At 37.2% G+C, this 15,336-nt stretch overlaps 1 protein-coding gene across 5 annotated transcripts in view; it reads left to right on the plus strand.

The window, feature by feature from the left end:
* The first annotated feature begins 11,851 nt into the window (after positions 1–11,851).
* Positions 11,852–15,336, plus strand: part of LOC127419592 (sodium channel protein type 8 subunit alpha-like) — a 90,978-nt gene continuing 87,493 nt past the window's right edge. For 4 of the 5 annotated variants that reach the window (XM_051661100.1, XM_051661104.1, XM_051661099.1 and 1 more), the window contains exon 1: positions 11,852–11,985. The gene's annotated coding sequence lies outside the window, so the exon portion shown is untranslated. The remainder of the gene's footprint in view (positions 11,986–15,336) is intronic. The other variant, XM_051661102.1, reaches the window with a different exon arrangement.

Raw genomic sequence — 15,336 nt, forward strand, 5'->3', positions numbered from 1 at the left:
CTCGAATTCCAATCAAATAGTAGCGGTGCTAAATATTGATGTAACAGTTCAATGGTCCACCAAGATTTGTCTGCATGTTATAATATATATTGTAAATATATGCATATTATATTGTAATTGGTCAGATAATAATAGGCTTAAAGAGATAGTTGACCCAAAATTGGAAATTATGTCATCAATTACTCACCCTCATGTTGTCCCAAGCCCATTTGACTTTCTTCCATAGAATACAAAAAGAGACGTTAGAATTTTAGCCTCAGTCACCATTCACTTTCATTGCATCATTTTCCATTTAACACTCTGCCTAACATCTCATTTCGTGATACATGGAAGAAATAACAGGAACAGGTTTAGAACAGCATAAAGGTGAGTAAATGACAGAATTTTCATTTCTGGGCCAACTCAATGCAGCATGACACCACACAACAAAGGTATGCACCTGATGAATATGGACACAACTTACAACTCTTTTCCTTAATTTAAAAGCTTTTGAATGCATTTAACTGCACTATCTTACCTTTCATTCAGCTAAAGTTCATAGAAACTAAGGTTGAAAAAGAGCACTGATGTCATACCTCACATCCGTCAATGCCTCCACCAAAACCTCCAGCACAAACCATATCTGCTGCCACAGTTCCAAAACTCTGTTTTATTACATAATGACTATGACATTATAAACACCCTTGCCTCTTGGAGTATGCCAACGTTTTCTAATAAAGATAAATGTAAAGCATTTAAAAACAAGACAATGCATTGCACACTGATTGTAAGATATTATTCAAAAGCAATAGGAGAGAAAACAATAAAATCATTTGTTTGCATAGCAACATACAATCATTGGATTCCTAAAGCATTATTTTACTCTGCATTTAAACTCACTGAGCACTTTATTAAGAACACCTGTTCACTTATTCATGCAATTATCTAATCAGCCAATTGTGTGACAGCAGTGTAATGCATAAAACCATACAGATACGGGTCTGAAGCTTCAGTTACTGTTCACATCAACCATCAGAATGGGGGAAAAAAAAATGTGATCTCAGTGATTTCGATGGTGGCATGATTGTTGGTGCAAGAAGGGCTGGTTTGAGTATTTCTGTAACTGCTGATCTCCTGGGATTTTCATGTACAACTGTCTCTAGAATTTACTCAGAAAGGTGCCAAAAACAAAAAAACATCTAGTGAGCGGCAGTTCTGCGGACAGTAACACCTTGTTGATGAGAGAGGTCAATTGACAATCTCCAGACTGGTTTGAGCTGACAGAAAGGCTAAGGTAACTCGGATAACCCCTCTGTACAATTGTAGTGAGCAGAATAGCATCTCAGAATGCACAAAACGTTGAACCTTGAGGCGGATGGGCTATAACAGCAGAAGACCACGTCAGACACTTTAAGACCATAGTGTTCCTAATAAAGTGCTCGGTAGGTGTATGTTGTACTGTTTAGGGAGTTGCAGTTCCAGCTTACCACCAGGTTGAGCATTGTATCCTGTGATGTGACATGATTCATATTTATGCTCTATCCAGTACACAGACGGGATAGACACAACTCATTTAACACAGAGGGTCTTCAGTTTTAAAAGAGCAATGTTATAGCGCAAAGTGCCAGGATTGAATTTCTGATATCTGACTACTCTGGCGACTGCTAACTGCTGTGTGGATTTATCATCAACATCCAGACTACGGGCTTCCTGCTCTGATCAAAAGTTTGCTATGGGAGAAAGTGCTACACTCAGTCAGGGTAAACACAATGCATTGTCTATGACTAGGCATATTTAAATAATTGTTGTTACCTTTGTTCCTTTGCACATGCAGCTGCTGTCAGTATCCATTTTTCATTGATAACTGTTCCACCACAGAGCTGACTGAACAAGCAATGAATTGGGCTGGTAGATTATGGACACGTGCCATGGCCAAATATCACATTCTCACCTCCGATCATCTGGGTCACTCACACTGCACTCTCTCTCAGGTCTTTCGCCACACTTTACTGTTGGGAGATTTTTAATTGGGTTTTATTGCACAGCACTTTGGTCAACAATTGTTTTTAAATGTGATATGGAAATAAATGTGACTGACTGACTTTGGCGTTCAGGTAAACATTGGACTTGGGGAGGGTATATGACGTTATATGAATTCCCAAGAGGACTGACAAACTTTGTTACTTTTCATAAGTTTGTTATTACAAGAATGTAAATTTCATTTAGGTGACTTTAGGCTTTATTCAATACTGCATCCATATAATAACACAATCTGGCAAAATCTGACCTGTAAGTAATTGACCCTTAAGTCAGTGATCCCACTGGGAGCCTACTACAACCTATGGGATTTCAAAATAAAATTTAAATCAGTTTTAGCATATTTGTTTCTAAATTTATTAAAAATAATAATTAATACTGTTTTATAACCGGACATACTGGAAAAATATGACCTGTAATAAGTCAGTCTATTCATTGGGAATTTACTACAACCTTTAGAATGTAAAAATTAAATTGTTGAATAATATATATATATATATATATATATATATATATATATATATATATATTATATATTATTACATTATTTAAAAAAAAAAAAGATTAAATACGGTATCCGTATAATTGGACAAAACTGAATACGTATACATATAATGTAATTAGACATATTGGGAAAACAACACCTGTGGTAAGTCAGTCTATCCACTGGAAACCTACAACAACTTTTGGAATGTAAAAATGGCATATTGGTGAATTTTAGTTTAGTGTGTGTGTGTATGTATGTGTATATATATACAGGTGCATCTCAATAAATTAGAATGTCGTGGAAAAGTTAATTTATTTCAGTAATTCAACTCAAATTGTGAAACTCGTGTATTAAATAAATTCAATGCACACAGACTGAAGTAGTTTAAGTCTCTGGTTCTTTTAATTGTGGTAATTTTGGCTCCCATTTAACAAAAACCCACCAATTCACTATCTCAAAAAATTAGAATATGGTGACATGCCATTCAGCTAATCAACTCAAAACACCTGCAAAGGTTTCCTGAGCCTTCAAAATGGTCTCTCAGTTTGGTTCACTAGGCTACACAATCATGGGGAAGACTGCTGATCTGACAGTTGTCCAGAAGACAATCATTGACACCCTTCACAAGGAGGGTAAGCCACAAACATTCATTGCCAAAGAAGCTGGCTGTTCACAGAGTGCTGTATCCAAGCATGTTAACAGAAAGTTGAGTGGAAGGAAAAAGTGTGGAAGAAAAAGATGCACAACCAACCGAGAGAACCGCAGCCTTATGATTGTCCAGCAAAATCGATTCAAGAATTTGGGTGAACTTCACAAGGAATGGACTGCGGCTGGGGTCAAGGCATCAAGAGCCACCACACACAGACATGTCAAGGAATTTGGCTACAGTTGTCGTATTCCTCTTGTTAAGCCACTCCTGAACCACAGACAACCTCAGAGGCGTCTTACCTGGGCTGAGGAGAAGAAGAACTGGACTGTTGCCCAGTGTTCCAAAGTCCTCTTTTCAGATGAGAGCAAGTTTTGTATTTCATTTGGAAACCAAGGTCCTAGAGTCTGGAGGAAGGGTGGAGAAGCTCATAGCCCAAGTTGCTTGAAGTCCAGTGTTAAGTTTCCACAGTCTGTGATGATTTGGGGTGCAATGTCATCTGCTGGTGTTGGTCCAGTGTGTTTTTTGAAAACCAAAGTCACTGCACCCGTTTACCAAGAAATTTTGGAGCACTTCATGCTTCCTTCTGCTGACCAGCTTTTTAAAGATGCTGATTTCATTTTCCAGCAGGATTTGGCACCTGCCCACACTGCCAAAAGCACCAAAAGTTGGTTAAATGACCATGGTGTTGGTGTGCTTGACTGGCCAGCAAACTCACCAGACCTGAACCCCATAGAGAATCTATGGGGTATTGTCAAGAGGAAAATGAGAAACAAGAGACCAAAAAATGCAGATGAGCTGAAGGCCACTGTCAAAGAAACCTGGGCTTCCATACCACCTCAGCAGTGCCACAAACAGATCACCTCCATGCCACGCTGAATTGAGGCAGTAATTAAAGCAAAAGGAGCCCCTACCAAGTATTGAGTACATATACAGTAAATGAACATACTTTCCAGAAGGCCAACAATTCACTAAAAATGTTTTTTTTATTGGTCTTATGATGTATTCTAATTTTTTGAGATAGTGAATTGGTGGGTTTTTGTTAAATGTGAGCCAAAATCATCACAATTAAAAGAACCAAAGACTTAAACTACTTCAGTCTGTGTGCATTGAATTTATTTAAAACACGAGTTTCACAATTTGAGTTGAATTACTGAAATAAATGAACTTTTCCACGACATTCTAATTTATTGAGATGCACCTGTATATAATTTTTTTTTTTCCTAAAATAATTGAATACTGTACACATAATTAGACATATTGGGAATATAGCATCTGTAGTAATTCAGTTTATCCACTGGGAATCTACTAAAACCTTCAGAATGTGAAAATATCATATTGGTGTTTTTTTTTTTAATTTTTTTTTTTTTTGAAGTTATATTGTTTTTCTAAAATAATTACTGTATCTGTATATTGGGAGATGTTGGCAAGAGCTCACCTGTAGTAAATCATCGCACTGGGAGCCAAACACATCCTTCAGAATAGGCAAATTTATTTTTATTGTTTTTTAGAGCATCCATGCCCGCCCAAATTTTTCAACCGCCTGGGTTCCAGAAATATTTTTCCCATTCCTTCCTTCCATAGACTTTTTATAAAATCCGTCATACAAGAGTTGTAAGCCATGAACCAAACCATCCAGCTCCCAGGTGAATTGCAAAATCACAGAATTTAAGCAAAAACATATTTGAAAATCGGACAAAAAGACAAAGGTACAAGACTTTGTACTTACTGAATTTCACAAAGGCACGAACTACAATCCCATGAAGCAATGTGAATTATGTCATTGAATAAAAAACTATGGGAATTTCAAGAAACGCATCTTTCCCCGCAAGAAGCTAAAAAATTTGGGAAGATATGTTTTTTTAGTGCTGGCTCAAGTAAGAGCAAGGGAGCCATTATATTGGTAAATAAACATTTACAATTCAAATGTCTCAAACAGATTAAAGATAAATTAGGGAGAGTCATTATTGTTTTAGCAGAAATTCAGGGGCAAAGGTTGTTTTTTGGCTAATATTTACAAACCTAACGCTGATGATCAGAGCTTTTTTTTATAGATCTTGATGAGATGTTGCAAGCCACTGGCACCCCTCATGATATAACATTGGGAGGAGACTTTAATCTTTTGATGGACTCAGTCCTTGATCACAGTGAAGCAAAAGTGTGCAAGCCCCCTAAAGCAACAGTGACGCTTCTCAGGATGTGTAAAAATCTTGGTCTTACAGATATTTGGAGACTTTTGAACCCATCTGGTAGGGACTATACATTTCTTTTTCATCAGTCCATAAGATTTATTCTGGAATAGATTTTATTTTTTTTATATCCAAATCCCTTATTTCATCTGTTGCGGATTGCTCAATTGGAAACATTTTAGTCTCAGATCACACCCTGGTGAGTTTAGAGGTGTTGCCACATACAGAGAAAAAGAAATCATATAGTTGGTGCCTTAATGTATCCCTTTTGCAAAATCCTGATTTCCAACAAATGTTAAAGCCTGAAATCAGTGTTTATATGGAGACCAACTGGTCCTCCGTATCCTCTGTGGGCGTGGCTCGGGAGGCACTTAAGGTGGTTTTTAGGGGTCAGATCATACAGTATGCCTCATTCATCAAAAAATCCAAGGCACGAGAGCTCGTGGAGTTGGAAGGAAATATTAAAAGTGCAGAGGCGCTGTATGTCATCTGATGGCCTCAGAGAATTGACCCAATTGAAATATAATACTATTTTGTCGTGAAAAGTGGAGTTTTGGTTATTCAGGGCAAGACAGTCATACTTTGAGTCAGGGGACAAAGCAGGGAAGCTTTTGGCTAGATATATAAAGCAGAGAGAGTCTCTTTCTATCATTCCCTCAGTGAAATTTGCTGATGGTGAAATTTTTACCTCAGCCATTGATATTAATAATACCTTTAAAGAGTTCTACCTTAGAAGTTCCACATCTTTGTCTACTGATGAAGATATTAGAAACTTTGTGGAACCATTAGAACTCCCTAAACTGACGAAAGAAATTATCTGGATTCTGAGATAACCTGGAGGAGCTTGGTGAGGTAATTAAGGCCTTGCCTACAAGCAAGGCTCCGGGGCCAGATGGCTTTGCCACTGAATTTTGTAGATCTTATGCTACAGAACTGGCTCCACTTTTGAAGTTTATACGGAATCACTAAAAAATGGAAAGCTCCTGCCAACCATGACACAAGCCCGGATGAGTCTGATTCTTAAAAAGGACAAAGATCCAAGTGAGTATAAGAGTTACTGTCCAATTTCCCTGATCCAGCTAGACATACAAATATTGTAAAATTCTGGCTAACCGATAAAGTAAAGTTATGACATCTCTTAAACATATAGATCAGGTGGGGTTTATTTGGGGCCGCAGCTCTTCTGATAACATTAGGCGTCTCATCAATATTTTGTGGTCAGTGGCGAATGATCAGACTCAGGTCGCTGCCATCTCATTTGACGCTGAAAAGGCTTTTGATAAGGTAGAATGGGATTATCTTTTTAAGATTTTGGAAATATACGAATTCAGGAATACTTTTATTGGATTAAGTTACTTTATAGACACCCAGTAGTGGCGGTACAAACAAATGGATTAATTTCAGATTATTTTACTCTGGATAGGGGCATCCGGCAGGGTTGCCCTCTTTCCCCATTATTGTTCTGTCTTGCCCCGGAACCATTAGCAGCCGCGATAAGAAGGGAAGATTATTTTCCAGGGGGGGTGGCAGGAGGTGTGGCGCATAAACTTTTGCTTTATGCAGATGATATTTTATTATTCGTCTCTGACCCCACTAGATCTATGCCTTGCCTCCATAGAATTATTTATTCCTTTTCAAAGTTCTCAGGATACAGAGTCAATTGGTCCAAATCCGAAGCTTTGGCTCTGACAGCGTACTGCCCAGTAACGGCCCAAACAGGGCATTATGTATTTGTGCATTTTATTCCCAGCAAATTTGTCTGATTTAGTAGAACAGAGTTAATTTTGACCCCTTAATAAAAAGGTTTGAGCGATGTGGCAAGTGGGCTTCATTACATTTATCTATGATTAGGAAGGTTAATGTTATGGACAAATGTATCTACCTGTTACAATCTCTCCCTGTAGATGTCCCCCTCTCTTATTTCAAGCAATTTTTTAGCATAGCGAAGTCCTTCATTTAGAATGGTGAGCATCCTAGATTACATTAATAAGTTACATAGGCCATTTGACAAAGGTGGGCTAGGCCTACCCAAGATTTTGTTTTATTATTATGCATTCGGTCTCAGACATTTGGCTCATTGGTCGCTTCAACTTGAGAGAGTCCCTCCCTGGTATTGTATTCAACAGGAAGTTCTTGCCCCTATTTTACCATTGCAAAGCCTTTCTATACTAAATTCTGTATTAATAAGTCCCTTTTCTGCTGGTCAGAGTGGATTGTGAGGGGGGTTACTACACTCCGAGACCTATATGAGAGTGGAGTGTTGATCTTTTGAAAATTTGGTTCAACGTTTTGAGTTTCCCAGATCTCAGTTCTATAAGTATTTACGTGTGTGTGTGTGTGTGTGTGTGTGTGTGTGTATTTATGAATCAATAAAAAGATATTGTTGGGAATAAAATACCATAAAGAGTCATTGTCAAGTAAACATCTTTTCAACCAGTGAACTTTGAATTGTGTCTAACAGAGCAGATGCGATAACAATAATGGTGACCCATGAAATATCACAATTTATGTAAAACCCTGAGTTTTTCATGATGCAATGATCTGGTGGAAATTTTAAAGAAGCCCTAATCTCCGATAATCTGTGAGAAACAGGGTGTTTCAACCCATAAACCGCACAACTTTTTGGGCAGTTTCAGCTCAATTTGAGCAAAGCACCCATAGACAGCAACTCTTTTCTTGGCAACCAAAAGAACCCAGAAGGGGCGGGGCAGAGCGTTTGTTTGTAAACAGTAACTTCATCTATTCATTTCCATTGTAAGTTCCTAACTGTAACCTCTATTTTTGCTTTTTTTATTTAAAGAAAACTATTTTTTGTTGTAATCAGCATTTGTGGCATAGTGTTGTCGATTGAGCTTAACTTGTTTTGAACCCCGAATATTCCTTTAAGAGTCGGATAGGTGTATATATCGGATGTCAGTTCATATGTCATTGACATACTGGCAAGGCTGAACACTTTTCACCAGATACTAATAAAAGCATGACATTTTTTTAAGCATGAAATGTTCCTATTTATTCATTTTTATACTCTGCATGCCCTCGCCTTAGAAGCATGTCTGCTGAAAATGAAAAACGTAAATACAATCACAAACAAAATATTTTAACACCATTTCCCTAGTGATTCAAACTAATAGAATTGTAAAGTTTTCTTTGTTTGCAACTGTTGCATGCAAATAATTAAATAATGACAAACATTTGCCTATAACATTTGAGAGGCTTTATTGAAATTTTTCTCATGCTAAAAGACCAATATAAAGTACGCTGAGAAAAAACAGGACTGAGATTAATTTGAAAACTGACAGATCCGTGACTGAGGCACCAGATATAGATCTTGCTTGAGTTCTTATCCAGAATGTGTACCGGCTAGCTTGACTATATATGCCATGTTTCCTTGGCAATGCACAGTCCTTTCCATAAAGGTAAAATCTCTTCAGGTCTTCACTGTAACACTGTAGATGGCCACCACTGTCACCCTTGATTGAAGAGTATTCCAGCAGATGTGTTAATCACTGTCTTCATTTACAGACTGCTATCTTTGCCATGTGATATAATGAGAAAAAATTACCTGACATGTGTCAACTCTGGTTTGGTCACATACTGCACATATCATGTTGTGATTAACATGGCCATCTTGATTATACCAGCCTCTCTGATTGCAGGATCTTGTATCAATGAGCTCAACATCAGCCTCTTGAAGAGTGTTCAGAAACTTTTGTCAGGGAAAAATTATTGTCAGAAGTCATGTGAAATGTAAGTTTTCATGTCTTTTTTTCTCAGAGGAATGAGAGCACTGAAACCCTCAAACTACTACTAATCAGAGTTCCTCTTTGACAATATAGCAAAAATTATATTAAATAATATTTCCCTTTTTTTTTAATAATGCACAGATGTTTTAAAAAATGTTTTGATGTTTTTTGGACACTTGAACACAAACCTTCTGACACTGAGCTGCCCCAACCAGTGATGTAACATGAGCCAAAGCTGAGTTGTTTCTCGTCCATTTCATTTTCAATTATGGACACAGGCTGCACATAATTTGTGAAGTACAGTGGGTGATGCAGTTTCAAAAGTGCCACATCGTTGTCAAAGTCTGATTGGTTAAATTTCTCTTGCAGGATCACTTGCTGAACCGAGCGATACTGGACACCCTTTCCTTGGATAATTCAGTCCAGCCACAACTCGCAGTTTATTGTTGTTTCTAGGAAAGAGTGAAGGAAGAGTCATCTTTCCAAATACAAGTGAGTCATTCAACTACACTTAAACTTGACCTGTGTTTGTTGACATCTTCTCTATCTGTGAACATTCCTTGATTACTAAATATGCACTCCCCTAATAGTTCTTACACTTTGATTATATACAGTATATCACCTATTTGCTTCAAAAAACAACATTCAACCTTGCTGTAAGTTACAATTGTGAGATCTGAGAACTGTAAAGTATTCTAATTATCATCTTCACATAAATGTCAAATACTTTAAGGAAGAGAAATGAGAAGTGCTCGCCTATTCTTGATGAAGCAGTGGGATGCAGTGAGTACCCACTGATGGCTGATGATGGACCCACCACAGATATGGCTTGACATCTTCTGTATACTCACCTGCCAAGGCCATGCACCCTCTAAAGCGGAATGCCCTGCTGAAATATGAAATTGTTTTGGGGGATCCAGCATAGGTCGCTGTCCACAACCTTAAAAGCATTATTAAGCATTACAGTCAGTTTTAATGAACACTTCTGATTACTTTCATTTTGAATTATTGTTTCATAACACCCACTGTTGAATAGATAATTTAATTTTAAATTAAATAATATTGGTAACACTTTACAATAGGGTCATAGATTAAATGTATAAGGTAACATGATCTAACAACTAACAATATATTTGTACAGCATGAATTATTCTTGTTTTAAAGGAATATTCCAGGTTCAATACAAGTTAAGCTCAATGGACAGCATTAGTGGCATAATATTGATTACCACAAAAATACATTTGTACTTGCCCCTCCTTTTATTTAAAAAATAAATAAATAAATAAAAAATCTGGGTAACAGTGAGGCACATACAATAGAAGTGAATGGGGCCAAACTTTAAATGTTAAAATACTCACTATTTCAAAAGTATGGCCACAAGACAAATAATATGTTTGTTAGCATGTTTTTAGTGTGATAAAATCACTTACTAACCTTTTCTGTGTAAAGTTATAGCCAATTTTACAACGTCTTTGACATAATGATGTAATGTCAAACAACCGTAAAACCCTAAAATGACTGTAAAATGATGAGTTTTTACAGTGAAATCTGCTGGTGGTGAAATATTAACCTTGGCCATTGATATTAATAATGCTTTAAAAAATGATGAAATTTATAGCTCAAGTAATATGAGTTTTAACAGAAGAATGAATGTAAGCATTTTATAAAATTATAAGCTTCACATTTCTGCCTTTAAACCCTCCAAAAATAGGCCCCATTTACTTCCATTGTAAGTGCCTCACTGTAACTTCTATTTTTATTTTATTTATTTATTTTTTAATTTAATTTAAGAAAAGGAAGGACGAATCGAAATTATTTTTTGTGGTAATCAACATTATGCCACAAATGCTGTCGATTGTGATTAACTTGTATTGAACACTGAATATTCCTTTAATGTTATTTCATGAAAATACAATTGCTCATTGATGGTTCATAATCATGGTAATGTATACAACTTTTAATTAAAAAAGAAAATATTAGTATATATTGAAAATAAGAAACCAAGATTAAGAAGTGGTGTAAAAGTATTGTTCATGATTAGTTCATGTTAACCAGTGTTGTAACTAATGTTAACAAACATAACCTTATTGTAAAGTGTTACCATAATTATATATTAAACATATTATAACAAAAATATTTCCCAGCAATTCCAGAGAGCACTAAACAAAAAATACAAATGAACTGTGGAGCAGTTTTAAACATTTTTAACACGTATTACTTTTATAAAAATGTATGAGAATGGAATCGACAGAAAAAGGATGGAACTGGATTGCCTTGTCACTGATTATTAGGTATTCTGAAAAGATTCTGTGACGTCATCTCGTTCACACTGGTATGTCATGAAAGAATTCGACAAGACGATTCCATGTCAGATTAACGCAATCTTTAGTTGATGCATGCAGATGTCAAGTTTTAGTGCATTTTATGAAAATACGGGAAACCATTATCCTGTATTTCGCTGTACATACAACTCATGATGAAACACCGAGCCAACAACCTATTTATTTATTTTTTTACTCAAGTTAACTTGAAACGGTTCTTTCTATTAAGCAATATTTTCATTGTGTCAGTCATCAGTCAGTTATTTTACACAATTTGGGCTGTGTGCTTTAAACATTAATATTAAAGTAATCATTCGTCTATAATTCTCGACCAATATTGTTAGGATTTCGGTGGATGAAAATGAACATTGAACATGCCTCTTATTGTGAAATCGGTGCTACCTATTGGCCGACACTCCCTTGCCTTTTGCTGGGACTGGGAGTCATCAGTTATGCAGGGTAAAGGTACACACTGAGAAGGAAGATAGCAGCAACAATATGGCGACATCCGCAATTTCTTCCGAATTTATTCGACATTTGCAGTCCAGGGAGGGTTGTTTGGATACCCGCTAACGTGTTCATAGTAAGTATATCGTATGTATATTGCACTTGCAGTATGTGTATTCTGTGCAAATGATTCATTTCACCGTCAATGAATGTCGCAGAGACGCTGCACACTGAGGGGTTTTTTTTTTCCTCTTCAGCAGGCTGCTGGATGCTTCGAGTAAAATGCATTGCCTTATTCGCTTTATATTGTTCAAGATTCCGTTATAGCTGTTATGTTGTTTTATTATTTCCCACTAATGTGAAGTGATGAGACGTAGAACTGCTTCGCCCTTTCATTTCTGCCTCTGATATGTCAGTTAAAAACACATTATTTCAATGCAAGATTGAACAAACACTATTTTATTTCCAGATATCTATACTGAGGTGTTGATTTATTTGTTAGACTGTATTTTCATGATCAATGACGTGATCAATAACCTGATCCATCTGAATAAAGGTGTTCTTGCCTGCATTTATATAAGTATTGGAGTACATGTTTCATAAATGCACGTTATCAGATTTGAGATGATACTGAACGTTGTAATTAAGATGTAATTAAGGCAATGCATGCTTGGCTGCTTATTGATTGTAGGGTGGACGCAGGTTTCGCGGGTGTGGTATGCTACATTTTCTTGTTTATGTTCCTCGCGAAAAGAAACCTTACACCTCATCGTCGAGTTATCTCACTGGGGATAGATACTGGAGATTTTTTTTTTTTTTTCTCCAAAAGAGGGTTATATTACTCTAAAAATGTGTTTTAGTTAAATATGTGGTGTGGTTGTAAGGAGGTAAAAACGACGAGCGAGAAAAAAACCCACTGCAGTATTTTCCGTTTTTCCTCAGTGGCTTCGGCCCGCTGACGTGAAGGCGTCGGGCTCGTCGTCAGTGTTAGTTTTCAACCAAAATTGGCTTCTGACCCCGTGGAAAATCGGGCGAGGGTCCATTTGTCATTTTTTTGGGAAACTCTATTGTTGGAAAACAACAACTGTTGTTGAGTTAACCGTTGTACTACCAAGCCATCGATTTCGTGACCAAACATTGATGAAATCAAGGTAGGATCACTGCGCATTCAGTCATTCAAGGCTATATAACGATTTGAAATAAGACAAAACGTGGACTTTTTTTTTTTTTTTTTTTTTTTTTTTTTTGTCAAATATAGCACACGTGTCAGGTATTTTGCGTTTGACGGTGTTCGTATGTCGATTTCATGTGGGGGTGAATTCCTCATGAATGTCTGTGGTGCATAAAAGCCACTGTGTGCTGTTATGAAGGATCAGGAATATAAAGGAATTCAATATTTTAAGACTTCCCAAACTAACACATGGATCATCTGTACATAAGGAGTGGTTGACCATGTAGCCCACCTGACATTTTCTCAAGCATCTTATGCATAGTTTCCAGTTATTTCGCGATGTTTCAGTCCACCCAATAGTAGCCCACTTCGTTCATTTGTTACGGTTTACCTCACACCATCCAAACCAGATCATATTCCACTTCTTCTCGTATACATCACATTAGAAACGTGGTGCTGAACGGACAGCTCCCACACGTTTGTTTTTTGCTCGTGCCATTCGGCCCAAGAAAGCTCAGCCTAATTTCGCAATAAAACTAGAAGATAGTAAGATGTTTGAATTTGTTTAGAATAAGCATTTCTTAGTAGTGATGTCAGATTCTTAGCCTTTGGAATTCTGCCACTAATCTGTGTCTGTTACAGCCAGTGTTTGTCAACTTGTTCTTGGTAATTTGTTCACTTATTGAAGTTGGACACATCAGCTTATGTGAGCAATAATCAGGAGTTCAGCAATAATTTCTTGTGACTTTCCTCATTTCTTGAAACCAAAGTGTCTGATCACTTGAAGGTAACTATATGTACTTAAAATGCAGGCTAAAATGTAAACGGCATCAGATAACAAATAATTGAAAACCCTAATAAGTTGACTACTTATTTGATTTGAGTAAACTCGTTCCCTCTATTGAATTTAGGTATGGCATCTCAAAACTTATGTAATAAGTTCAGTTAACTTGGTGTTCATATAGAATGAACTTAACTATTTAAGTTAAGGTAACAAGATGCAAGTAGACTTAGTTCAGATTTGCTATTTAAATATGGTTGTTTTCTTCAGTTGTTAATAATTTTAATTGAATTGAGTCTGTTTTAGATCAAACAGTAGCACAGCTCAAATAAAGATAATAACTGACTCTAGGTCAGTCCTGAAATAAACTTAATCCCCCAAAGAAATGCATATACTGTATACCTGCAAATGCACAAAGAGAGTCAGAGTCATCAGGGTCCAACTTGACCAAATGGGACACGATCACCCTAATGGTGACATCAAATGAAACAACTATTTGCAAAAAAGTAACATAAATAATACTACAAAAGAGCTAAAACCTCTAAATTCTTAATCACAACTATTTAAATGCCATATAACTTCCCTTTGACCAAGGAAACATAAGTAAATAATTAAAGCGAAAAGCATTATGGGTATTCCCCATAGCCTTAATTTAGTAAAAAAAGTCAATGGATTTTTAACATAAGTTCAATGAATTAAATATTTGAGTTATGAGTCTAAAACCTGACATTTCAAGTAATGCTTAATTAAGACAATTTGATGTGTCCAGTAATGACAGCTTTAGGGTTTACAGTGTAGAATCTGAGAGAGAACAGCTGAAAGTGAGCTAAGTAGCTCTTTAATATCAGGATTTGACTTGATTGTTTAAGTGTCTGGCCCATAAGTGCCTGTCTTGGGCTGGCTTTTTTTATATATATATATATGAATTAGCAGGACATTCAGCATACAGTGTTTCCCAATAATTACCTAGACCAGGGGTCGGCAACCTTTTTTTTGGGGGGGGGGGGATTTTCTCCCCCTTTTTCCTCCCAATTCCCAATGCACTTTTTAAGTCCTCATGGTCACGTAGTGATTCACCTCGGTCCGGGTGGCGGAGGGTGGCGAATCTCAGTTGCCTCCGCGTCTTAGACCGTCAACATGCGCATCTTATCATGTGGCTTGTTGAGCGTATTGCCACAGAGACATAGCGCGTGTGGAGGCTTCACTCCATCCACCGCGGCAACCACGCTCAACTCACCACGCGCCCCACCGAGAACGACATTATAGCGACTGCGAGGAGGTTACCACATGTGACTCTACCCTCCCTAGCAACTGGGCCAATTTGGTTGCTTAGGAGACATGGCTGGAGTCACTCAGCACACCCTGGGATTCGAACTAGCGAACTCCAGGGGTGGTAGCCAGTGTCTTTTACCACTGAGCTACCCAGGGCCCCCCGGGTTGGCAACCTTTTTGACATGGAGTGCCATTTTTTATTTTCCTTGTTAATGGCTGTGCCGACGTCCACATTCAATAGACACTGGAATGGAATGGCTGTC

This window comes from Myxocyprinus asiaticus, chromosome 29, assembly GCF_019703515.2.
Source record: "Myxocyprinus asiaticus isolate MX2 ecotype Aquarium Trade chromosome 29, UBuf_Myxa_2, whole genome shotgun sequence".
Taxonomy (NCBI): Eukaryota; Metazoa; Chordata; class Actinopteri; order Cypriniformes; family Catostomidae; genus Myxocyprinus; species Myxocyprinus asiaticus.